General features: G+C 43.0%; 3 non-coding genes across 3 annotated transcripts; 1 reads left to right on the top strand and 2 right to left on the bottom strand.

The window, feature by feature from the left end:
* Nucleotides 1-8458: 8458 nt before the first annotated feature.
* trnay-gua (transfer RNA tyrosine (anticodon GUA)) lies at nucleotides 8459-8552 on the bottom strand. Its single transcript has 2 exons — nucleotides 8516-8552; nucleotides 8459-8494 (listed from the first exon to the last, which is right to left on the bottom strand). It is a non-coding gene; the product is annotated as a tRNA-Tyr (tRNA).
* Nucleotides 8553-23303: 14751 nt separating this feature from the next.
* Nucleotides 23304-23377, top strand: trnat-ggu (transfer RNA threonine (anticodon GGU)). The gene has a single exon. It is a non-coding gene; the product is annotated as a tRNA-Thr (tRNA).
* Nucleotides 23378-24399: 1022 nt separating this feature from the next.
* Nucleotides 24400-24481, bottom strand: trnas-cga (transfer RNA serine (anticodon CGA)). The gene has a single exon. It is a non-coding gene; the product is annotated as a tRNA-Ser (tRNA).
* Nucleotides 24482-26056: the final 1575 nt, after the last annotated feature.

Below are 26056 nucleotides of genomic sequence, written 5' to 3'. Positions count from 1 at the left end.
ACCGAGTTTAATTTATTGTATAAAAAATTCAACAGCTAAATTTATTATGTAAATAGTTCAATTGTTTAATATTTTATAAATAATTCAAGCGTTTAATTTTTATGTAAATTATTGAATTGTTTAATTTATTATATGAATAATTAAATTGATATATTTGATAAATAATTCAGTAGTTTAATTATATAATTGAAGTGTATAATTTACTATATAAATAGCTCCGTTTAATTTATTGTATAAATAATTCAATTTGTGAATTTATTATACAAATAAACAAGTGTTTAATTTATTATATGAAGCATTCAAGTGTATAATTTATTACGTAAATACTTCATTTGTTTAATTTATTATCTAAATAATTCAACTGTTTCATTTATTATATAAATAATTCAATAGTTTAATTCATTATATAAATAATCATTTGTTTAATTTCTTACATAACTACGTCAGTTGTTAAATTAAACTATTGAATTATTTTCATAATAAATTAAATATCCAAATCATTCAATAGTTTAATTTATTATATAATAATGCATGTCTAATTTATTATATAAAAAAATCAATTGTTTAATTTATTATATAAATAATTCAAGTGTTAAATTTATTCTATGAAGAAACAATGGTTTAATTCATTATACAAATAATTTGTGTTTAATTTATTATATAAATAATTCAACAGCTTAATTTATTACATAAATCACACAAGTGTTAAATTTATTATATAAATAACCAATTATATTGTTTAGTTTATTATATAAATAATCCAAGTGTTAAAATTATTATATAAAGAGGTCAAGTGTTTAAATTGTATAATTAATTCACAGGTTTAACTTATCATACAAAGATTCAAGTGTTTATTTAATCATATTAATAATCCATTATTTAATTTATTGAATGAAGAATTTCAAAACGTTATTCATTATATAAATAATCAAGTGTTTCATTTATTATATAAATAATCAAGTGTTTCATTTATTATATAAATAATCAAGTGTTTCATTTATTATATAAATAATCAAGTGTTTCATTTATTATATAAATAATCAATTGTTGACTTTATTACATAAAGAAGTCTCGTGTTTAATTTATTATATAAATAATTCACCTAAATATTGAGTTCTTTATATAATAAATTAAACGAAGGAATATTTATATAATGAATTAAACTATTGAATTATTTCTATGATAAATTAAACACTAATTTTTTATGTAATAAATTAAAGAATTGATTATTTAATGAATTGAACTATTCAATTATTTATGAAATGAATTGAATGATTGAATTATTTAGAAAATAAATTAAACACTTGAATTGTCTGCTTCCAATGTCTTTGTTTTTCGGCCTGATATTAAGATCATCAATGGCGGCTGCATCACCCAGCATGCATCGCGGTGCAGATTGTGCCCTATCTGAATCAGTGGAGCCCAGTGCGCAGGCGTAGTAGTGACTCATTATCGGTCAGTGTGTCCTGAGCATGCGCGGCCAGTCGAGGCTGCGGGAGGAGCGCGTTCGGTGCAGGTCAGAGGATCGGAGCAAGAGGCTCAATAAACCCCGGGGCCCGGGTCCGGGCTCAGGCCCAGGCTCAGGCTTTACAAACCCCGAGTGCGGCCCCAGACCCGAATATAAAACAGTGAACATTATCCCCCCCTCACTACCCGCCGGGAAATGAAGGGGAAATGGGGATCGGTCAGGGAGCGTCTGTAAATGAAGGAGAAATGGGGATCGGTCAGGGAGCGTCTGTAAATGAAGGAGAAATGGGGATCGGTCAGGGAGCGTCTGTAAATGAAGGAGAAATGGGGATCGGTCAGGGAGCGTCTGTAAATGAAGGAGAAATGGTGATCGGTCAGGGAGCGTCTGTAAATGAAGGAGAAATGGTGATCGGTCAGGGAGCGTCTGTAAATGAAGGAGAAATGGGGATCGGTCAGGGAGCGTCTGTAAATGAAGGAGAAATGGTGATCGGTCAGGGAGCGTCTGTAAATGAAGGGGAAATGGGGATCGGTCAGGGAGTGTCTGTAAATGAAGGAGAAATGGTGATCGGTCAGGGAGCGTCTGTAAATGAAGGAGAAATGGAGATTGGTCAGGGAGCGTCTGCAAATGAAGGGGAAATGGGGATCGGTCAGGGAGCATCTGTAAATGAAGGAGAAATGGTGATCGGTCAGGGAGCGTCTGTAAATGAAGGAGAAATGGAGATCGGTCAGGGAGCGTCTGCAAATGAAGGGGAAATGGTGATCGGTCAGGGAGCGTCTGTAAATGATGGAGAAATGGTGATCGGTCAGGGAGCGTCTGTAAATGAAGGAGAAATGGTGATCTCTATATCTTCAGTCATCCAGGGAGCTCTAGCTTTGGATGCTGTTCCTTTCCTCCTCGTGGGAATTTGTCTACTCTGTACCCAAACCAACTCCTCCTTGAAGGCCTCCCACTGTTCAATTACTGTTCTGCCTGACAATTTTTGATTCCAATCCACCTGGACAAGATCCCTTTTTAACTCACTGGAATTTGCCCTCCTCCAGTTAAGTATTTTCACATTTGACTGTCCCCTGTCCTTTTCCATAACTGTTCTAAACCGAATGAGATTATGATCACTGCTGCCCCACTGAAACATGCTCCACCTGCCCCACTTCATTCTCCACACCGAGCCCACTGCTGCTCTCACACTCACTCACTCTCTCACCCTTTCACTCATGGTTTTGGGCCACTGAAAGATGATGCGATGGGTTTGGATTTCAGCACAGGGAGGAGGGAGAGTGTGTGGGACGGGGATTTACAGCTTTGAGGAATGAGAGAGGAAATAATGTTCCATAGAAAGTAGAGTTATCTGATCTGAATTTCTATCCTGCAATTACAGTGATAACTTTTATAAACTCCTTTTACAGGGGAGGATTTACAGAGGGAAACTCAAACCAAAGATCACGTCAAGATCTGACAGTCACTCGATTCATCAGGACCTGAATATCATCGGCCTTTGAATGTTGAAGGAGAAATGTTTGTCTGTTCTATCCGTGGGAGAAGATTTCAAACATCAGTGTGAGTGGAAAAGCACCGAGACACACACACGAGTGAGAGTGTTCCAGTGCACTGACTGTGGAAAGAGCTTTAACCAGTTGCACAGCCAGAAAAAACATCGCACCATTCACAGCGGGGAGAAACCGTACACGGGTTCTGTGCTTGGACGAGGCTTCAACTGATCGTCCAACCTGGAGAGACACAAGGACACCCAGACCATGGAGAAACCGTGGAAATGTGGGGACTGTGGGAAGGGATTCAATTACCCTTCAGAGCTGGAAACTCATCGACGCAGTCACACTGGGGAGAGGCCGTTCACCTGCTCCGTGTGTGGGAAGGGATTCACTCAGTCATCCGACCTGCTGAAACACCAGCGAGTTCACACTGGGGAGAGACCTTTCAAATGTTCTGACTGTGAGAAGAGATTTAAAAGCAAAATTGAACTGCTGAGACACCAACGCACCCACACTGGGGAGAGGCCGTTCACCTGCTCCGTGTGTGGGAAAGGATTCACTCAGTCATCCAACCTGCTGACACACCAGCGAGTTCACACTGGGGAGAGACCTTTTAAATGTTCTGACTGTGAGAAGAGGTTTAAAAGCAAATTTAATCTGCTGAAACACCAACGCACTCACACTGGGGAGAGGCCGTTCACCTGCTCCGTGTGTGGGAAAGGATTCACTCAGTCATCTGCCCTGCTGACACACCAGCGAGTTCACACTGGGGAGAGACCTTTTAAATGTTCTGACTGTGAGAAGAGGTTTAAAAGCAAATTTAATCTGCTGAAACACCAACGCACTCACCAGCGAGTTCACACTGGGGAGAGGCCGTTCTCCTGCTCTGTGTGAAAGAAGAGATTCACTCGGTCATCCCTCCTTCTGTCACACCAGCGAGTTCACACTGAAGAGAGACCTTTAAATGTTCTGACTGTGAGAAAAGATTTAAAATCAGAAATGATCCGCTGAGACATCGACGCACTCACACTGGGGAGAGACTGTTCACCTGCTCCGTGTGTGGGAAGGGATTCACGAATTCATCCCACCTTCTGAAACATCCACTTGTTGACACTATTGAGTGACCTTTTAACTCAGTGACTGTGAGAAGAGCTTTAAAAGCAGAAATGAACTGCTGACACATCAACGCATGCCCATTGGTTGAGAGACTGTTCACCTGCTCCGTGTGTGGGAAGGGATTCACTCAGTCATCACATGTGCTGAGACACCAGCGAGTTCACATATGACTGCAGGGGTTGGATTCTGCTGTTAATCCCATCCAGGACTGAACCATGTTCATTCTGACAGTTGGGGTTTGTTTCTCCTGATGTTCATCACCCCGATAACTGGGCTGGAGTTTAATATTCAGGATATTTGTGAAATAAATCAGCTTTGTTTTAAACACCTTGTTGTAGATTTTGGTCTTTCCCACCTGAGTGTTTAGCATCACCTGACTGGAGCTCAGAAAGGACAATCTGGGGGGAGGATCGTCCGGTGGGAACAGAACTTCAGCCTGGACACAGTCCTTCAGGGCCACACTGAGAGGGGCAAACGGCACTTTGGTCTTTCTCGTCTCTCTTCAATGACAGCAAAGTCACCGTGCGGCGTCCAGTTTAAAAATGACAGTGGTCATTATTCGATGAAGATTTAACCTGTTTGTGTGACAGTCCTGAGTCTACCATTTAAGGCAGGCGTTGACTCATTTAAAATAAACCTGTTAAAAATAAATGGGTTAAAGTCTGAATTAAAATAGCAGAGGGAGGAGTTCACAGGAGCCTGTTAACTGCTGGTACAATTATACAACAGTCATTCGATCTCCAGATAAAGAAGGACCTGCAGTGTGTTCCAGAATTCCCGGTTTTATTGATGTGTGCGTGTTAGACACCAGGATCACTAAAAATACACGATCCGGACCATCCACAGAGTGGGAGCGATCCCGACAGTTACTCTGGGATCACTCCCACTGCGGAACTCCACCACTGACCCTGCTGAAGGTTGCAGGCTCAGGGAGTGGGGCCTCCAGGAGTGGACTGTGAGAAAGCTGACAAAGATATGCTGAGGTACCAGAGGAATCCTCACTAAGGAACCGTCTGGGTCTCAGTGTGGGTCTCGCGGTGAATGATTCCTGACTCCCCGAACTGTCTTACATTTAACCCAGATCGGATCAGGATGAATTCAGTTTACAGGAGAATTGGGTCAAATATCACCCACAATCGAGGGAGACAAAAGCAGCCATTAGAGAAGCTCAGAGATCTTTGGAAAAGAAGATGGTGCCCAATTCTGAGAATAATAGCAAATGTCTTTCCAGCTACGTCAGGAGTCAGAAGACCATTCAAGATGCTTTAGGGCCACTGAAAGACAGTTCAGGACAGATTCCCGGGCTATGGCAGAGCTGTTGAATGATTATTTCTCATCAGTCTACACTCCTGTGGATGAGGCTCAGATTCCAGCTGTGGGATGTGCTGTCAACAATAACATCATAAATATTAAAATAGAATGGGATGTCACTTTGGATAAAATATGAACTCTCAAAATGCATTGTGCTCCAGGTCCAGATGATATCCACCCCCGGGTGTTTAAAGAGATGGGACGGGTGCTCTGTGAGCCCCTTGCCTGTATCTTCAACAGCTCAAGAGTCAGGGATTGTCCCCTGAGATAGGAAGGGAGCTCACGTAGTTCCCATTTTCATTGAAGGGTCAAATCAGAGCCGGGGAATGACAGGCCCATCAATGTGACCTCGATCAGAGGGAAGATGCTTGAAGGGATCCTAAGAGATGCTGTTTATGATCACGGGGAAAGAGAAGGAGCCATTAGAGATACTCAACACGGCTTCTGGGAAAGAAAATGGTGTCTTACAAACTTGCTTGAGTTTTTTAAAGAAGTTGCTGGGTTAGTGGATGAGGGTAATCCGGTTCACATTGTCTATCTCAGGGATGTCAAACTCATTTCCTATGGTGAACCTGACCCGATATCCTGGCACTTGGCCTGGGCCCCATTCAGCAAAAGTTATTAAACTAGAAATAGATGAAGATGAACTGTATTGGTATTTACTTACATTTAGATTTTATTTACAGCTACTGCTGCTCCCGATACCTGGCACCTCTGAGCTTGAACTATTGCACCAACATTTAGAGTAAATGACTGGGCTGAGGCCTGTTTTGGATAAAAACATGAGGACCACTTGTCATTACAGAACTGTGTGCCCCAAACACTAACCGTGGAAGTGAATTCCACAGACTGCCTACTCCCTATGTAAAGAAGTTTCTCTTGACTACTGCTCTAAAACAGAGAGTGGGGTTAATTGTAGCGACTCACACTGTATAAGGTGGAAAGTGGGGCTCCACAAGGATTGGTTCTGGGACCACTGTTCACAATTCACATCAATGAATTGGACTCGGGAATCGGAAGTACAATTTCAAAATTTACAGATGACACCAGATTGGCGGGGTGGGGTGGAGTTTGGATAATATTGATGAAGATTGCGACCAAATACAAAATACATGAATAAACTTGCAAAATGGGTGTATAATTGGCCGATGAATTTTAATGCAGATGACAGTGAAGTGGAGCATTTTGGTAGCAAGAATTTGGAAATTGTGCCCTGTATCCCCAAGTCCAAGTCATTAATGTATATCAAGGAAAGCAGTGGTCCCAGCACCGACCCCTGGGGAACACCACTGTACACCTCCCTCCATTCCGAAAAACAACCGTTCACCACTACACTCTGTTTCCTGTTATTTAGCCAATTCTGTATCCATGCTGCTACTGCCCCTTTTATTCCATGGGCTTCAATCTTGATGACAAACCCATTATACGGCACTTTATCTGACACCTTTTCGAAGTCCATACACACCACATTAACTGCATTGCCCTCATCTACTCTCTGTTACCTCATCAAAAAACTGTATCAATTTAATTAAACACGATTTGCCTTTAACAAATCCGTGCTGGCTTTCCCTAATCCTTGTCCAATTGACTGCTAATTCTGTCCCGGATTATCGTTGCTAGAACTTTCTCCACTACCGAGGTTAAACTGACTGGTCAGTAGTTGCTGGATTTTTTCTTTCACCCTTTCTTGAACAGGGGTGTAACATTTGCAATTCTCCAGTCCTCTGGCATCACCCCCATATCTAAGGATGTTTGGAGGTTTTTTGCCAGTACCTCTGCAATTTCCACCGTTACTTCCCTCAGCAACCGAGGATGCATCCCATCCGGACCAGATGACGTATCTACTTTAAGTACAGCCAGCCTTTCCAGTACCTCCTGTTTATGAATTTTGAGCCAATCCAGTATCTCTACAACATCTTCCTTTACTGACACTCTGGCAGCGTCTTCTTCCTTGGGAAAGACAGATGCAATGTATTTATTTAGTACCTCCGCCATGCCCACTGCCTCCCACTGCTACTAATTCGTTATAATCTGGGCCAGTGGTGCAATGGATAACGCATTAGGTTCGATTCCTACCTGGCTTAGATTTTTTTATGCAATATGTTATGGCCTTCAATACCTTGCAAGCTGTCCTACTTGGTGGTGCTGCCTGGCTCCATACCTGGTAAGTGCCTTCTCAGTGCAGCAAGCAGTGCATCAGTGTCATAATCTGAAGGGCTTGAATTCAATCTTCAGAGAAGGCATCAAGGATTACGAAGCTTTTTTTCCATCTCTCACCTCATCTTTCCATCTTTGCTGCATCGCAAAATCAAGAACCTTTGCTGACTGCAGCACATCAAAAGATTTGCTGCCCCTTGATCTCTCTGTACCCAAACACACAGTGAAGTTTAGGAAGTCCATGGGCGATGGACTCACTGACAACACTCTTGTTTCTGTATAATTGCCCCAAGACAAACGGTGAGTGGAGAATATAATCAACGATCCCGCTACCTCTCACAGGCCAAGTGAGCGCTCCACCAGTTGAGCTAATTCCTCGTTTGCTGTTTGTAAATCGCCCCTCACAGTTCCTGCCTCACACTCGCCTTCAAGCTGCTCCAAGACCAGCAGAGAAATCTTGCCTTGGGTTGCCACTCCCTGAATATATTAAATACTTTGCTCCAATCGGCGGTGTCGAGCATCAGCAAGTGAGGAACAGCAGAACGGGAAGCCGCAGTAATCATGAATGATGCTGAGAAGAGCCCGAGCCTTCGGAATGGAAGACGAGGTCACCGGAAAGCAACAGCCGCCCGAGCTCGAGGAGCAGCGAGAGCCCTGACTGACTGACTGATCGAAGACCATTTTGCCTGAAATTGAGGGCGATTTGAAGTGTTGCTGCTCAAAGGCACTCCCTGCTGGTGAGCAGAGGGAAATGCTCGAGTGAAACAGCCGTGCTCGGACAGACACAGAAAGCTTTTCGGTTTTGGAAAGGAAAAGAGGTGTCTTGTGCCTGAGTGGCAACATGTTAATCTGTGAGCTGCCTGTGAAGTTCAGAGAGTGACCTTGAGGTAATTGCTGCTTATTCCAAAATCACACTCACTCCTTCGAGCCGGAATTGAACCAGCGACCTAAGGATGACTTTATTTTGTTTTATTCACTACAGTCCTCCGCTCTACCAGCTGAGCTATCGAAGGGAAGTGATAAACAGTGCTGTCTTTGGTGATTGTTCACCGTGCGCCTGTTGACACGTTCAGACTCGTGGAGTCCGGTGCTGATCGAAGACTTCTTTTGCCTGAAAGCGAGAGCTGAGTGTTTTGAAGTATTGCTGCTCAAAAGCGCTCCCTGCTGGTGAGCAGAGGCAGAGCAGCCTTGTTTGGGCAGACACAGAAAGTTTTCAGGTTTGAGAAAGGAAAAGAGGCGTCCTGTGCCTTCATGGCAACATGTTAATCTGTGAGGTGCCTGTAAAGTTCAGAGAGCGACCTTGAACTAATTGCTGCTTATTGCAAAATCACGCGTTCTCCTTCGAGCAGGAATTGAACAAATGACGGAAGGATGACTTTGTCTTATTTTCCACGACAGTCTTGTCGCTCGACCAGCTGAGGTATCGAAGGGAAGCGGCAAAAATGTTTCACTTTGGTGATTGTTCACCGTGCACCTTTGACACACCCGGACTCGTGGATTCCAGTGCTCATGACTGAGGCTGACTCGGTACCTGCTCATACCGCAGTGCTGTGGGAGTGGGAGCTGCTCCGTGTTCTCCACAGCCTGGGCCAGTGACACAATGAATAATGGGACTGATTATTGATCTGGAGATTGTGGGTTTAAGTTTACGGAGGGTGTAAAGTGGAATGTCGGGCCTGGAGAGCATTGGAATAGTCGAGTCTGGAGATAAACAAAGGCACGGATGAGGGTTTCAGCAGCAGAACCTCATTCTGGAAGTTGGGATTTGTTTCTGCTGATGTTAATAACCGCTATAACTGGGCTGAAATTCAATATTCTGGATCGATGTCAAATAAATCAACTTTGTTTCAAACAGAATGGGTCAATTAATTGATGAATTCAAGATAAGAGACTAATTGATGTCCTCATTACCGATTATTTTGCCTTTTCTCCTTTCTCACTGTGGATTATTTCAGTTCTCATACCTTCAATTACTCTCATGGCCAAGTCCCAGCTCCCCGGTCCTTCCCGAGTGCCTCTCCCAGCCTTGGGATCCAGGGAAGGTATCAGTAATGTACCCGGGATCACGAAACACAAAACCCAGTCTGTGAATCACTTTCAGCTACTGGACTTATCGTGTGTCCCACAGCATCTCTCTCACCTTCGATGTGTGAATAGAGCATCAGGCCTGGGAATCTCGTCTTAAATTTAAATACACTCAGCAAATGTATTTAACAAAATACAAACAAGTAAACACATCAAGGCCCAATAATCCAGCACTAAATTCAAAGGAGTAAGTCTGTTATCAAACTCCTTGAGTGGACAGAATAAAGAAAAATCCCAACTCTAAGATCCCCTCGAATCCTTTGCAAATTCCTCACAAATCTTGACAATAATCAACAAGTCTAATTGAATGTTGACCTTTATCTCGAGTGGGGTTGGAATACAGAAGTGATGCTTCAGTTGTAATGAACCTTGGTCAGACCCCACCTGGAGAACTGGGCACCGAACCGAGGGAGAGATAAATCGGCCTTAGAAAAGGTACAGTGCAGATTCACCAGAATGATGCCGGGGTTAAAAGGGTTAAATTATGAGGATAGGTGGCATAAACCTGGTTTTTATTCCCATGAGTTTAGAACATTGAGATGTGACCTCATCGAGGTGTTTAAAATAATAAAATGATTCAATAAGGTAGATACAGAGAAATGATTTCTTCAGGAGGGGGAATCCAGAACAAGAGGGCACAAGAAATAGGAGCAGGAGTGGGCCATACGGCCCCTCGAGCCTGCTCTGCCATTCAGTCAGAATCTGGCTGATCTTCTACCTCAACTCCACTTTCCTGCCTGATTCCTTGATTCACTTGGTGTCCAAAAATCTCTCGATCTCATTCTTGAATATATTCAATGACTGAGCATCCACAGCCCTCTGGGGTAGAGAATTCCAAATATTCACAAACCTCTGAATGAATAATTTTTTCTTCATCTCAGTCCTGAATGGCTGATCCCTTATCCTGAGACTATGCCCCTTAGTTCTCGACTCTCCAGCAAGGAGAAACAGCCTCTCAGCATCTATCCTGTCAAGCTCTCCAAGAATTTTAGACGTTTCAATGAGATCACCTCTCATTCTTCTAAACTCCAGAGAATATAGGGCCATTCTGCTCAATCTCTCCTCATACAAGAACCCTCTCATCCCAGGAATCAATCCAGTGAACCTTCGTTGCACCCCCTCTAAGGCAAGTATATCCTTCCTCAGGTAAGGAGACCAAAACTGTACACAGTACTCCAGGTGTGGTCTCACCAAAGCCCTATATAATTGCACCAAGGCTCCCTTACTCTTATACTCCAACCCCCTTGCAATAAAGGACAACATACCATTTGCTTTCCTAATTGTTTGCTGCACCTGCATATTAACGTTCTGTGATCTGTGTACAAGGACACCCAAATCTCTCTGAACAACCAACATTTCTTCGTCTCTCACCTATTCAAAAAATATTCTGCTTTTCTATTCTTCCTACCAAAGTGAATAATTTCACATTTCCCCACATTATACTCCATCTGCAACCTTCTTGATAATCTTACAATTCGAGCTCGGTCATTTACGAGCAAAATAAGGTAGCAATTTTTCACACAAAGGGTGGTGGAAATCTCAAGATCAACTCCCCGAAAGGCTGTGGATGCTGGGGGTCATTAAAATTTTCAATATTGAGATTGATAGATTTGTGTTGTGTGAGGGTTTAAAGGGACATGGGGCAAAGAAGAGTAAATGGAGTTGTGGTCCAGATTAGTCCTGATCCAATTGAACGGCGGAGTGGGCTTCAGGGGCGAAATCACTAATTCCAGTTCCTGAAACAAGTCACTGACACCAATCTCCTCCTGTCTGATATAAACCAATCCCACAGTCACTGACACCAATCTCCTCCACTCTGATATAAACCAATCCCACAGTAACTGACACCAATCTCCTCCTGTCTGATATAAACCAATCCCACAGTAACTGACACCAATCTCCTCCTGTCTGATATAAACCAATCCCACAGTCACTGACACCAATCTCCTCCACTCTGATATAAACCAATCCCACAGTCACTGACACCAATCTCCTCCTCTCTGATATAAACCAATCCCACAGTAACTGACACCAATCTCCTCCTCTCTGATATAAACCAACCCCATTCTCACTGACACCAATCTCACTGAATGGTGGAACAGGATCGAGGGGCTGAATGGCCTACTCCTGTTCCTAATGTTCCGATGTCACACTGAAGTTTCTAACATTCCTCTTCACAGTTCTTAATGCTCCCGATCTTGGTGTTGTCAGGAAATGTTGATCTTATGCCCTTGTACTCAAGCCCAGGTCATTGCTCTGTATTGAGAAGAGCAATGGTCCCAACACTGCCCCTGGGGGACACCACTGTTTACATCCCCACAGTCTGAAAAACATCCATTAACCAATACTCTGCCCTTTATCAAACTTCCCATCCACACTGACCCACTCCCTGTAATACCGTGAGCTTTAATCTGATCAACAAGCCTCCTGTCCGGCATCTTATCAAACACTTTTTAACAATCCATCTTCACAACATCCATTGCATTTTATCCCGCCACTGTGTTATTTCCTCCAATATTCCCTGCTGTCTGTCCTTAATTATCCATTTTATCCCGACACTGTGTTATTTCCTCCAATAATCCCTGCTGTCTGTCCTGAATTAATCCACTTTATCCCTACACTGTGTTATTTCCTCCAATATTCCCTGCTGTCTGTCCTGAATTCATCCATTTTATCCCTACACTGTGTTATTTCCTCCAATATTCCCTGCTGTCTGTCCTGAATTAATCCATTTTATCCCCACACTGTGTTATTTCCTCCAATATTCCCTGCTGTCTGTCCTGAATTAATCCATTTTATCCCCACACTGTGTTATTTCCTCCAATATTCCCTGCTGTCTGTCCTGAATTAATCCATTTTATCCCGACACTGTGTTATTTCCTCCAATAATCCCTGCTGTCTGTCCTGAATTAATCCATTTTATCCCGACACTGTGTTATTTCCTCCAATAATCCCTGCTGTCTGTCCTGAATTAATCCATTTTATCCCTACACTGTGTTATTTCCTCCAATAATCCCTGCTGTCTGTCCTGAATTAATCCATTTTATCCCTAGACTGTGTTATTTCCTCCAATAATCCCTGCTGTCTGTCCTGAATTAATCCATTTTATCCCGACACTGTGTTATTTCCTCCAATAATCCCTGCTGTCTGTCCTGAATTAATCCATTTTATCCCTACACTGTGTTATTTCCTCCAATATTCCCTGCTGTCTGTCCTGAATTAATCCATTTTACCCCTACACTGTGTTATTTCCTCCAATAATCCCTGCTGTCTGTCCTCAATTAATCCATTTTATCCCTACACTGTGTTATTTCCTCCAATAATCCCTGCTGTCTGTGCTGAATTAATCCATTTCATCCCTACACTGTGTTATTCCCTCCAATAATCCCTGCTGTCTGTCCAGAATTAATCCATTTTATCCCAACACTGTGTTATTTCCTCCAATAATCCCTGCTGTCTGTCCTGAATTAATCCATTTTATCCCAACACTGTGTTATTTCCTCCAATAATCCCTGCTGTCTGTCCTGAATTAATCCATTTTATCCCCACACTGTGTTATTTCCTCCAATAATCCCTGCTGTCTGTCCTCAATTAATCCATTTTATCCCTACACTGTGTTATTTCCTCCAATAATCCCTGCTGTCTGTGCTGAATTAATCCATTTCATCCCTACACTGTGTTATTCCCTCCAATAATCCCTGCTGTCTGTCCAGAATTAATCCATTTTATCCCGACACTGTGTTATTTCCTCCAATATTCCCTGCTGTCTGTCCTGAATTAATCCATTTTATCCCTACACTGTGTTATTCCCTCCAATAATCCCTGCTGTCTGTCCTGAATTAATCCATTTTATCCCTGCACTGTGTTATTTCCTCCAATATTCCCTGCTGTCTGTCCTGAATTAATCCATTTTATCCCTACACTGTGTTATTCCCTCCAATAATCCCTGCTGTCTGTCCTGAATTAATCCATTTTATCCCTACACTGTGTTATTTCCTCCAATAATCCCTGCTGTCTGTCCTGAATTAATCCATTTTATCCCTGCACTGTGTTATTTCCTCCAATATTCCCTGCTGTCTGTCCTGAATTAATCCATTTTATCCCTACACTGTGTTATTCCCTCCAATAATCCCTGCTGTCTGTCCTGAATTAATCCATTTTATCCCTACACTGTGTTATTTCCTCCAATATTCCCTGCTGTCTGTCCTGAATTAATCCATTTTATCCCTACACTGTGTTATTTCCTCCAATAATCCCTGCTGTCTGTCCTGAATTAATCCATTTTATCCCTACACTGTGTTATTCCCTCCAATAATCCCTGCTGTCTGTCCTGAATTAATCCATTTTATCCCTACACTGTGTTATTTCCTCCAATAATCCCTGCTGTCTGTCCTGAATTAATCCATTTTATCCCTACACTGTGTTATTCCCTCCAATATTCCCTGCTGTCTGTCCTGAATTAATCCATTTTATCCCTACACTGTGTTATTCCCTCCAATAATCCCTGCTGTCTGTCCTGAATTAATCCATTTTATCCCTACACTGTGTTATTTCCTCCAATATTCCCTGCTGTCTGTCCTGAATTAATCCATTTTATCCCTACACTGTGTTATTCCCTCCAATATTCCCTGCTGTCTGTCCTGAATTAATCCATTTTATCCCTACACTGTGTTATTCCCTCCAATAATCCCTGCTGTTTGTCCTGAATTAATCCATTTTATCCCTACACTGTGTTATTCCCTCCAATATTCCCTGCTGTCTGTCCTGAATTAATCCATTTTATCCCTACACTGTGTTATTCCCTCCAATAATCCCTGCTGTCTGTCCTGAATTAATCCATTTTATCCCTACACTGTGTTATTCCCTCCAATAATCCCTGCTGTCTGTCCTGAATTAATCCATTTTATCCCTACACTGTGTTATTCCCTCCAATATTCCCTGCTGTCTGTCCTGAATTAATCCATTTTATCCCTACACTGTGTTATTCCCTCCAATAATCCCTGCTGTCTGTCCTGAATTAATCCATTTTATCCCTACACTGTGTTATTCCCTCCAATAATCCCTGCTGTCTGTCCTGAATTAATCCATTTTATCCCCACACTCTGTTATTCCCTCCAATAATCCCTGCTGTCTGTCCTGAATTAATCCATTTTATCCCTACACTGTGTTATTTCCTCCAATATTCCCTGCTGTCTGTCCTGAATTAATCCATTTTATCCCTACACTGTGTTATTCCCTCCAATATTCCCTGCTGTCTGCCCTGAATTAATCCATTTTATCCCTACACTGTGTTATTCCCTCCAATAATCCCTGCTGTCTGTCCTGAATTAATCCATTTTATCCCTACACTGTGTTATTCCCTCCAATATTCCCTGCTGTCTGTCCTGAATTAATCCATTTTATCCCTACACTGTGTTATTTCCTCCAATATTCCCTGCTGTCTGTCCTGAATTAATCCATTTTATCCCTACACTGTGTTATTCCCTCCAATATTCCCTGCTGTCTGTCCTGAATTAATCCATTTTATCCCTACACTGTGTTATTCCCTCCAATAATCCCTGCTGTCTGTCCTGAATTAATCCATTTTATCCCTACACTGTGTTATTCCCTCCAATATTCCCTGCAGTCTGTCCTGAATTAATCCATTTTATCCCTACACTGTGTTATTCCCTCCAATATTCCCTGCTGTCTGTCCTGAATTAATCCATTTTATCCCTACACTGTGTTATTCCCTCCAATAATCCCTGCTGTCTGTCCTGAATTAATCCATTTTATCCCTACACTGTGTTATTTCCTCCAATAATACCTGCTGTCTGTCCTGAATTAATCCATTTTATCCCTACACTGTGTTATTCCCTCCAATATTCCCTGCTGTCTGTCCTGAATTAATCCATTTTATCCCTACACTGTGTTATTCCCTCCAATAATCCCTGCTGTCTGTCCTGAATTAATCCATTTTATCCCTACACTGGGTTATTTCCTCCAATAATCCCTGCTGTCTGTCCTGAATTAATCCATTTTATCCCTACACTGTGTTATTCCCTCCAATATTCCCTGCTGTCTGTCCTGAATTAATCCATTTTATCCCTACACTGGGTTATTTCCTCCAATAATCCCTGCTGTCTGTCCTGAATTAATCCATTTTATCCCTACACTGTGTTATTCCCTCCAATATTCCCTGCTGTCTGTCCTGAATTAATCCATTTTATCCCTACACTGTGTTATTTCCTCCAATAATCCCTGCTGTCTGTCCTGAATTAATCCATTTTATCCCTACACTGGGTTATTTCCTCCAATAATCCCTGCTGTCTGTCCTGAATTAATCCATTTTATCCCTACACTGTGTTATTCCCTCCAATATTCCCTGCTGTCTGTCCTGAATTAATCCATTTTATCCCTACACTGGGTTATTTCCTCCAATAATCCCTGCTGTCTGTCCTGAATTAATCCATTTTATCCCTACACTGTGTTATTTCCTCCAATAATCCCTGCTGTCTGTCCTGAATTAATCCATTTTATCCCTACACTGTGTTATTCCCTCCAATAATCCCTGCTGTCTCTCCTGAATTAATCCATTTTATCCCTACACTGTGTTATTCCCTCCAATATTCCCTGCTGTCTGTCCTGAATTAATCCATTTTATCCCTACACTGTGTTATTCCCTCCAATATTCCCTGCTGTCTGTCCTGAATTAATCCATTTTATCCCTACACTGTGTTATTCCCTCCAATATTCCCTGCTGTCTGTCCTGAATTAATCCATTTTATCCCGACACTGTGTTATTCCCTCCAATATTCCCTGCTGTCTGTCCTGAATTAATCCATTTTATCCCTACACTGTGTTATTCCCTCCAATATTCCCTGCTGTCTGTCCTGAATTAATCCATTTTATCCCTACACTGTGTTATTCCCTCCAATATTCCCTGCTGTCTGTCCTGAATTAATCCATTTTATCCCTACACTGTGTTATTCCCTCCAATATTCCCTGCTGTCTGTCCTGAATTAATCCATTTTATCCCTACACTGTGTTATTCCCTCCAATATTCCCTGCTGTCTGTCCTGAATTAATCCATTTTATCCCTACACTGTGTTATTCCCTCCAATATTCCCTGCTGTCTGTCCTGAATTAATCCATTTTATCCCTACACTGTGTTATTTCCTCCAATATTCCCTGCTGTCTGTCCTGAATTAATCCATTTTATCCCTACACTGTGTTATTCCCTCCAATATTCCCTGCTGTCTGTCCTGAATTAATCCATTTTATCCCTACACTGTGTTATTCCCTCCAATATTCCCTGCTGTCTGTCCTGAATTAATCCATTTTATCCCTACACTGTGTTATTCCCTCCAATATTCCCTGCTGTCTGTCCTGAATTAATCCATTTTATCCCTACACTGTGTTATTTCCTCCAATATTCCCTGCTGTCTGTCCTGAATTAATCCATTTTATCCCTACACTGTGTTATTCCCTCCAATATTCCCTGCTGTCTGTCCTGAATTAATCCATTTTATCCCTACACTGTGTTATTCCCTCCAATATTCCCTGCTGTCTGTCCTGAATTAATCCATTTTATCCCTACACTGTGTTATTCCCTCCAATATTCCCTGCTGTCTGTCCTGAATTAATCCATTTTATCCCTACACTGTGTTATTTCCTCCAATATTCCCTGCTGTCTGTCCTGAATTAATCCATTTTATCCCTACACTGTGTTATTCCCTCCAATATTCCCTGCTGTCTGTCCTGAATTAATCCATTTTATCCCTACACTGTGTTATTCCCTCCAATAATCCCTGCTGTCTGTCCTGAATTAATCCATTTTATCCCTACACTGTGTTATTTCCTCCAATAATCCCTGCTGTCTGTCCTGAATTAATCCCTTTTATCCCTACACTGTGTTATTCCCTCCAATATTCCCTGCTGTCTGTCCTGAATTAATCCATTTTATCCCTACACTGTGTTATTCCCTCCAATAATCCCTGCTGTCTGTCCTGAATTAATCCATTTTATCCCTACACTGTGTTATTCCCTCCAATATTCCCTGCTGTCTGTCCTGAATTAATCCATTTTATCCCTACACTGTGTTATTTCCTCCAATAATCCCTGCTGTCTGTCCTGAATTAATCCCTTTTATCCCTACACTGTGTTATTTCCTCCAATATTCCCTGCTGTCTGTCCTGAATTAATCCATTTTATCCCTACACTGTGTTATTCCCTCCAATATTCCCTGCTGTCTGTCCTGAATTAATCCATTTTATCCCTACACTGTGTTATTCCCTCCAATATTCCCTGCTGTCTGTCCTGAATTAATCCATTTTATCCCTACACTGTGTTATTCCCTCCAATATTCCCTGCTGTCTGTCCTGAATTAATCCATTTTATCCCTACACTGTGTTATTCCCTCCAATAATCCCTGCTGTCTGTCCTGAATTAATCCATTTTATCCCTACACTGTGTTATTCCCTCCAATATTCCCTGCTGTCTGTCCTGAATTAATCCATTTTATCCCTACACTGTGTTATTCCCTCCAATATTCCCTGCTGTCTGTCCTGAATTAATCCATTTTATCCCTACACTGTGTTATTCCCTCCAATATTCCCTCCTCTTTGTCCTTTATTCAAGTCCAGTTTTTTCCCTCGAGTTTGACATCAATCAGGTTTAAAATTGATGCAGAGTTTCAGCCAATGAGGGAGATCCGGGCTCAGCCCCGCCCACTCGGTGCCGCAAGTCCCGCCCCTCACCCACTCCCATTGGTTGGAGGACCATCCGCCCGCTCGGTCCTCCAGCCCCTCTCCGCTCTTCCTATTGGTCCGGAGCTCCCGTCAATCACCCGGGCAGTGTGAGCTGAGCATGCGCGGCGGGCGGGGAGTGAGGCTGAGATCGTGTCGGCAACAGGTGAGAGATGGGCGGGGGGAGCGGGTTAATAAACCCCGGGGGAGGGGGCGGGGGCTTCACAAACCCCGAGTGCGGCCCCGGGCCCGAATATCAAACAGTGAACATTCTCCTCTCTCTCTCTACACTCCGGGGGCTCCGGTTTGGATCAGACCCGAAACTCAACACACGGCCCGCGGCCTCCGAGCATGCGCAGTGTCAGCGTCAAACCTCGTGACTCATCGAATCAGGGAGCGTCTGTAAATGAAGAAGAAAAGTGATCGGTCAGGGAGCGTCTGTAAATGATGTAGAAACGGTGATCGGTCAGGGAGCGTCTGTAAATGTAGGAGAAATGGTGATCGGTCAGGGAGCGTCTGTAAATGAAGGAGAAATGGTGATCGGTCAGGGAGCGTCTGTAAATGAAGGAGAAATGGTGATCGGTCAGGGAGCGTCTGTAAATGAAGGAGAAATGGTGATCGGTCAGGGAGCGTCTGTAAATGAAGGAGAAATGGTGATCTCCATATCTTCAGTCATCCAGGGAGCTCCAGCTTTGGATGCTGTTCCTTTCCTCCTCGTGGGAATCTGTCTACTCTGTACCCAAACCCACTCCTCCTTGAAGGCCTCCCACTGTTCAATTACTGTTCTGCCTGCCAATTTTTGATTCCAATCCACACGGACAAGATCCCTTTTTAACTCATGAAATTAGCCCTCATCCAGTTAAGAATTTTCACATTTGACTGTCCCCTGTCCTTTTCCATAACTATTCTAAACCTAATGAAATTATGATCACTGCTGCCCCACTGAAACATGCTCCACCTGCCCCACTTCATTCTCCACACCGAGCCCACTGCTGTACTCACTCTCTCTCTCTCACACTGTCTCTCTCTCACACTCACTCTCACACTCACTCTCACACCCTTTCACTCACGGTTTGGGGCCACTGAAAGATGATGCGATGGGGTTGGATTTCAGCACAGGGAGGAGGGAGAGTGTGTGGGACAGGGGATTTTCAGCTTTGAGGAATGAGAGAGGAAATAATGTTCCATAGAAAGTAGAGTTATCTGATCTGAATTTCCATCCTGTACTTCCAGTGATAACTTTTATGAACTCCTATTACAGGGGAGGATTCACAGAGGGAAACTCAAACCAAAGATCACGTCAAGATCTGACAGAGTCACTCGATTCATCAGGACCTGAATATCGTCGGCCTTTGAATGTGGAAGGAGAAATGTTTGTCTGTTCTATCTGTGGGAGAAGATTTCAAACATCAGTGTGAGTGGGAAAGCACCGAGACACACACACCCGAGTGAGAGTGTTCCAGTGCACTGACTGTGGAAAGAGCTTTAACCAGTTCCACAGCCAGAAAAAACACCGCACCATTCACAGTGGGGAGAAACCGTACACGTGTTCTGTGTGTGGACGAGGCTTCAACTGATCGTCCAACCTGGAGAGACACAAGGACACCCGGACCACGGCGAAACCGTGGAAATGTGGGGTCTGTGGGAAGGGATTCAATTACCCTTCAGAGCTGGAAACTCATCAACGCTGTCACACTGGGGGAGGCCATTCACCTGCTCCGTGTGTGGGAAGGGATTCACTCAGTCATCACACGTGCTGAGACACCAGCGAGTTCACGAAATGAGCAGGTCCAACGAGCCGGTCTGTAACACAGGCCAATGACTCAGTGCAGCTCGTTACCCAGTCACTGGGCTCCGTTGTAGCCTCTCCTGTCAGTAACACACAAAGAGAAATTGTAAATCTGAAACAGAAAGAGATAATGTATAACACTTCATATCAACCACCAGTTTTTCCCTCTTTCCAGCTTTTAAAACAATCTGTTTCACAGTTTGTCAAACCCGAAACAGCCTCTGGGATTTGCTGATTGAGAATTTCAGTGGAAATTGGGACCGTCATTAAGTATCGGAACAAAAATACCCGCTGAGGTTTCGGGATTGTTACTGGTTTATTTATATCAGTGAGTGACCAATTTTAAACCAGGTGAGGGTCTAAACCTAAGGTAAGAGCCTGGGATCGACAAGAGATTCTTCAATGTATCAAGTGAAATTACACTGATTCCACCAACACTGGACATCACATCCCTCAAACATTGTTACCTGTTACTGTATAAAACTGGTGAGGGTGGAAATGGGAAATAACTGCAAAAAACTTCATTGTATCAAAGTTACTTCTGATCATTATTATTATACAAACATTCTACAGCCGGTCCCTAAAAAAGGACCCAATATCAAACCAGTCCCCAGTCCTTGGGCCTGTGCCGATGTTGTGATTTGCACCCGCTTCTGACTGACTTGGTATCAGACGCACTCCCGTCAACAGTAAACGGATGGAGCCGGATCCATAAGAGAAAAATGAGGACCGACCTCCACGGTTCTCCCAGAATGCGGGAGGCGGAGTAACAGCAGCAGACAGAGAGATCTCTCTAAACCAGCCGCTGCCGCCGGAGAGAAGCGAGTCCCGTTCCGAGCCGTGTCTGTCAGGCGCCCGCTGACCCTCTCTTCACTGAAGGGGACCGATTCAGCACCAACTCACACACCCACCATTGGATCATTGAATCACCTTCAACACCTGAATTACATCACCACTTAATCCTCTAAACACGAGGAAATACAAACCTTGTCCACGCAACTTGCCCTCATAATGTTACCATTTTAGCCCCGGTATCATTCTGGTCTTTCTGCGCTGCACCTCCTGCAAGGCCAATATATCCTTCCTGAGGTCTGGTGCCCAGGACTGAATGCCGTACTCTAAATGTGGCCTTCGCAGAGTTTATAGAATTCTAACATAACTTCCACCCTTTTGAATTCCAGTTCCCTTGAGATAAAGGCCGACATTCCATTAGCCATTTTAATTATTTTTTGCACCTGTCTGCCAACTCTTCCTGATTTCCCGAAGCATCTCTGCTCACCCACAGTTCCTGGCTTCTCACCATTTCGAAAATACTCTGATTTATCTTGCTTCGGGCCAAAGTAGATGGCCTCACACTTCCCCAGATTGAAACTTTGAACAGTCTGGGGCTCTTTTGTATAGAAAAGAGAAGGCTGAGGGTGACCTGATACAGGACTTTAAGATTATGCAAGGGTTTGATAGGTCAGATGTAGATAAGGTGTTTGTACTTTTGGGAGTGGGGACGTCAGAACTTAGGGCCATGAATATAATAGTCATCAATAAATCCAATCTGGCATTCAAGAGAAACATATTTATCCAGAGAGTCGTTAGAATGTGCAGCTCGCTCCCACACGGAGTAGTTGAGGCGAATATCATGGATGCATTTACGGTGAAGTGAGATAAACACATGGAGGAGAAAGGAATATTCGGGTTTGCTCATCGGGTTAGATGAAGAGGGGTTGGAGGAGGCTCGTCTGCAGCATAAACACCGGTATAGTCTAGTTGGGCCGAATTGCCTGTTTCTGTGATGTACATTCGATGTAATTCTATGTAAGCTCCATCTGACACAGTTTTACCAACTCACTGAATCTATCAATTTCCTTTTACAACTTTATGCTCCCATCTACACTACTCACTGTGCCTCCTAACTTGGTGTCATCAACAAACCTGGATATACCGCTCTCTGTTCCTTTATCTGCCTCATTTATACAGATCCCTGGGGGACACCACTAATCACATCCTGTCAATTTGAGTACATACCCATTAACCCGACTCTCTGTCTCCTACCTCCAAACCAACTCCCTCCCAATGTCAATGGGTCGCTTTGAATTCCACATGTCAACAGAAATGAGAACAGTCTCTGATGTTAAACCTTAACGAATGCCTCTGGAAGTCAATATACACATAACCCCCATAGACACTCCGTTATGTACCACGTTAGTTACATCTTCAAAAAGTTCAACTATTTTCGTTAGACTTGACTTACACTTTACAAATCCATGCTGACTCTCTCTGATCAATTCATGTTTATCCAAGTGCTCAGTCATTCTTTCCCCAATAACAGATTCTGGTAACTTCCCCACAACAGACATCAGACTAATAGGTCTATAATTTCCTGCTTTATCTCTCCTACCCTTCCTATATAATGGAATGATATTTGAAATTTTTTGAATCCATGGAACAATTCCTGAATCAAGAGAGTTTTGAACGATCATGACTAAAGCATGTACAATTTCCTCACCTATTCCCCTTCGTCCCCTGGGATGGTAAACATCAGGTCCTGGAGATTTGTCTATCTTTAGTCTAATTATTTTCTCCATTACCATTATTTTACTTGCACTGAATCCCCTTGATTTATTTTCAGTTTTCCTCGTGTCTCTGGTTTATTATCCTCATGCTTTTCTGTGAGTATTTAGCAAGTCTGCCATTTCCTGATTTTCAATTACAATATCACTTCCATCTGTCTTTAAGGGCCCACATTACTCTTCGTCACCCTTCTTTCTCTTAATGTACGTGTAAAAACCTTGAAAGTTGTCCTTAATTTCACTCACAAGTTTTTCTCGTTTTCCCTCTTTGCACGTTTTACGATTTTTTTTTAGTTTCAGCACCACAATAAACAACACTTCACTGTGAAATTTGCTAAATTAGTTCTTCAGTGTCAGAGCGAGAATTGTCCATCCCGAATTTATTTAAAGTAACAAACACAAGCACAAATATTCATTCGTGTATCAAAGCACTGATGGACACAGAAAGATAAACACAGCCTGAAACGCAGTCAGTATCGGGATTCACAGGGAAATGGGAAAGCGAAAGAGACAAAGATCAAACAGTCTGAACCCACAACAGAATGTGACGTGTAGCTGATAGATATTAATGAGAGGAGGTGGGAAATGCTACCATGACTTGGCTCTGTGGCTCAGTTGGTTAAAGCACCTGTCTGGTAAACAGGAGATCCTGTGTTCAACTCCCAGCGGTGCCTTTGTGTAATTCATGGTGTTTAGTGAATTTGAGAAGCACACAGTGCTGTGTTTTGTTCAGGATCCAACACGGAACTGATCAGGAGGTCTTTTCAAAAATGCCTTTTCATCAGACAGACAGCCCTCTCATGGAATGTGTCCGTGATATGTTCTTGTTTCTGGGCTCGTTGAGGTCGGGGTATAATTCTTGATTCGATGTTTCATACCCTGGAGAAACCCTAATTTAGCCCTGGACTTTGGATCTTGATCTGCGGTTCAAAGTTTTGCGAAGAGGGAAAAGGAGTCCCCAAATCACTCCACCTGAATCTCAAGCGCTTTTGAAAGAAATTCAGTTCAAACAATCAGGACTTTAAAGGCACCTCAATGACCTGCACTTTCATTGAACGAGCTTTGCTTCCAATTACATTCAACCTTGAAACCGCTCTGGGTTTTCCCCTCACTGAAGCAGAGTGTGGCCGTTCTGTATCTGTGAGCATGTCGGTGACGAGGTTCGCTTTGATGTTGGTCGCTTTCAATTTTTAAGATCTCGCCAAGCTCAGGGAAAAGAAACCGCGAATCGAATTGTCCCTGTAAGTGATGAATTGAAGGGATTGGTGCTCCAAGCAGATCTGGAAAATGCGCAGTGCGGTCGCTCAGGAATTCCAAATCCACCCTCTCGCCACTCCCCCCGTCTCAGTCTTTCCATCTTTACCCTTCACTGCCGGTGTTCCAGGTTCGATCATCCGTGGCCGTTCAACGAAGCCTGAGAAGTCCATGAGGGAAAAACACGGACAGTCAAGAGACAGAGACAAGGTGGGATCAAAGTATAGGAAGAAATAGGATCAATGTCAAGTTCTGCGAATGGGCAGAACTTAAGATGGAGCTTGGGAGAGATTCCTTCACGTGTCTTGCAATTTTGCAAGAGACCATTGGGCTCCGAATTAAAAGCATGAGCCGCGCTGGAGAGTCTCTCTGAGAGAGGGAATGCGGTTCGTCAACTCCAGTTCATCGTTATTTGAGCAGTAAACATAACTTTAAGAAGTAGCGCTGCGAACAGGATTCGAACGTACGCAGGAAAACCCCAGGGGATTTCGAGTCCAACGCCTTAACCACTCGGCCATCGCAGCTACAAACATCTGTTATGCACGGCTGTAAATCAGAATGTGTAGGTTTATCACAAGCGATCTGTGATACAATGTTCTCTCCGACAGGTGAAAGGCCCTGATCCCTGGTCTGTGCTGATTCTCTGATAGTTTACTGGGTAAAGGCCCTGATCCCTGGTCTGTGCTGACTCTCTGATAGTTTACTGGGTAAAGGCCCTGATCCCTGGTCTGTGCTGACTCTCTGATGGTTTACTGGGTAAAGGCCCTGATCCCTGGTCTGTGCTGATTCTCTGATAGTTTACTGGGTAAAGGCCCTGATCCCTGGTCTGTGCTGACTCTCTGATAGTTTACTGGGTAAAGGCCCTGATCCCTGGTCTGTGCTGACTCTCTGATGGTTTACTGGGTAAAGGCCCTGATCCCTGGTCTGTGCTGATTCCCTGATAGTTTACTGGGTAAAGGCCCTGATCCCTGGTCTGTGCTGACTCTCTGATGGTTTACTGGGTCAAGGCCCTGATCCCTGGTCTGTGCTGATTCTCTGATAGTTTACTGGGTAATGGCCCTGATCCCTGGTCTGAGCTGACTCTCTGATAGTTTACTGGGTAAAGGCCCTGATCCCTGGTCTGTGCTGATTCCCTGATAGTTTAGTGGGATTCATTCTGTGTCTCTCAGTCTCTGGTACTGTGTGTGAGTGGGATTCATTCTGTATCTGTCACTCACTGATACTGTGTGTGAGTTTGGGATTCATTCTCTGTCTTGTCAGCAGTGTGTGTGAGAGTTTGTGATTCATTCTTTATAGGCAGTCTCTCATACTGTGTGTTAGTGTGGGATTCTTTCGGTATCTGTCAGTCTCTGTTTCTCCATGTGAGTGTGGGACTCATTCTTTATATACAGTCCCCAGTACTGTATGTGGGAGTTGAATTCATCCTAAATATGCAGTTACTCATACTGCATGTTAGTGTGGGATTCATACTGTACCTATCAGTCCCTGGTACTTGATGAGAGTGTGGGATTAACTCTGTGTCTGTCAGTCTCTAGTACTGTATGTGAGTTTGGGATTCCTTCTGCATCTGTGAGTGTTGGATTCATTCTGTGTCTGTGTGTCTCTGGTACTGTATCTGAATGTGAGTTTCATTCTGTATCTGTACATAATTATTCTCTCAGATTACATTATTGCGTTCAATACTTCAGCTTTAATATCTTAATGTTTGAAGAGTTTTACTCCTTATTTAATTTGTAAATATGGACGAACTTTAGGATTTAATGTTGGAGGTTTTAATCAGATAATTTGTGTGCTTTTTGGACCACTATTAAATCTGTATCTCTGTGAGTACGATTGTGGATGATAATGAATCTTTCAAACTGATAAGGTGACATTTTTGAATTGGTTTGTAATGTGTAGATCAGTCTGTAGAAATGGAATTGATACTGTATCTTTCAGTCTAATATTGTATGAGATTTTTGGACTGGTATATAATGTGTATCTCAGTCTGCACTAATAGAATTGATACTCTATCTTTAAATTTCATTCAACGAGTGCATTCTGAACAGGTATCTAATTTGTTTCTCAGGTTTACTATCTTTCAGTATTTCTCAATCGAT

The sequence above is a fragment of the Heptranchias perlo genome, unplaced genomic scaffold (assembly GCF_035084215.1).
Source record: "Heptranchias perlo isolate sHepPer1 unplaced genomic scaffold, sHepPer1.hap1 HAP1_SCAFFOLD_987, whole genome shotgun sequence".
In the NCBI taxonomy this organism is placed as follows: Eukaryota; Metazoa; Chordata; class Chondrichthyes; order Hexanchiformes; family Hexanchidae; genus Heptranchias; species Heptranchias perlo.
This window is presented reverse-complemented; position numbering and strand designations above follow the sequence as displayed.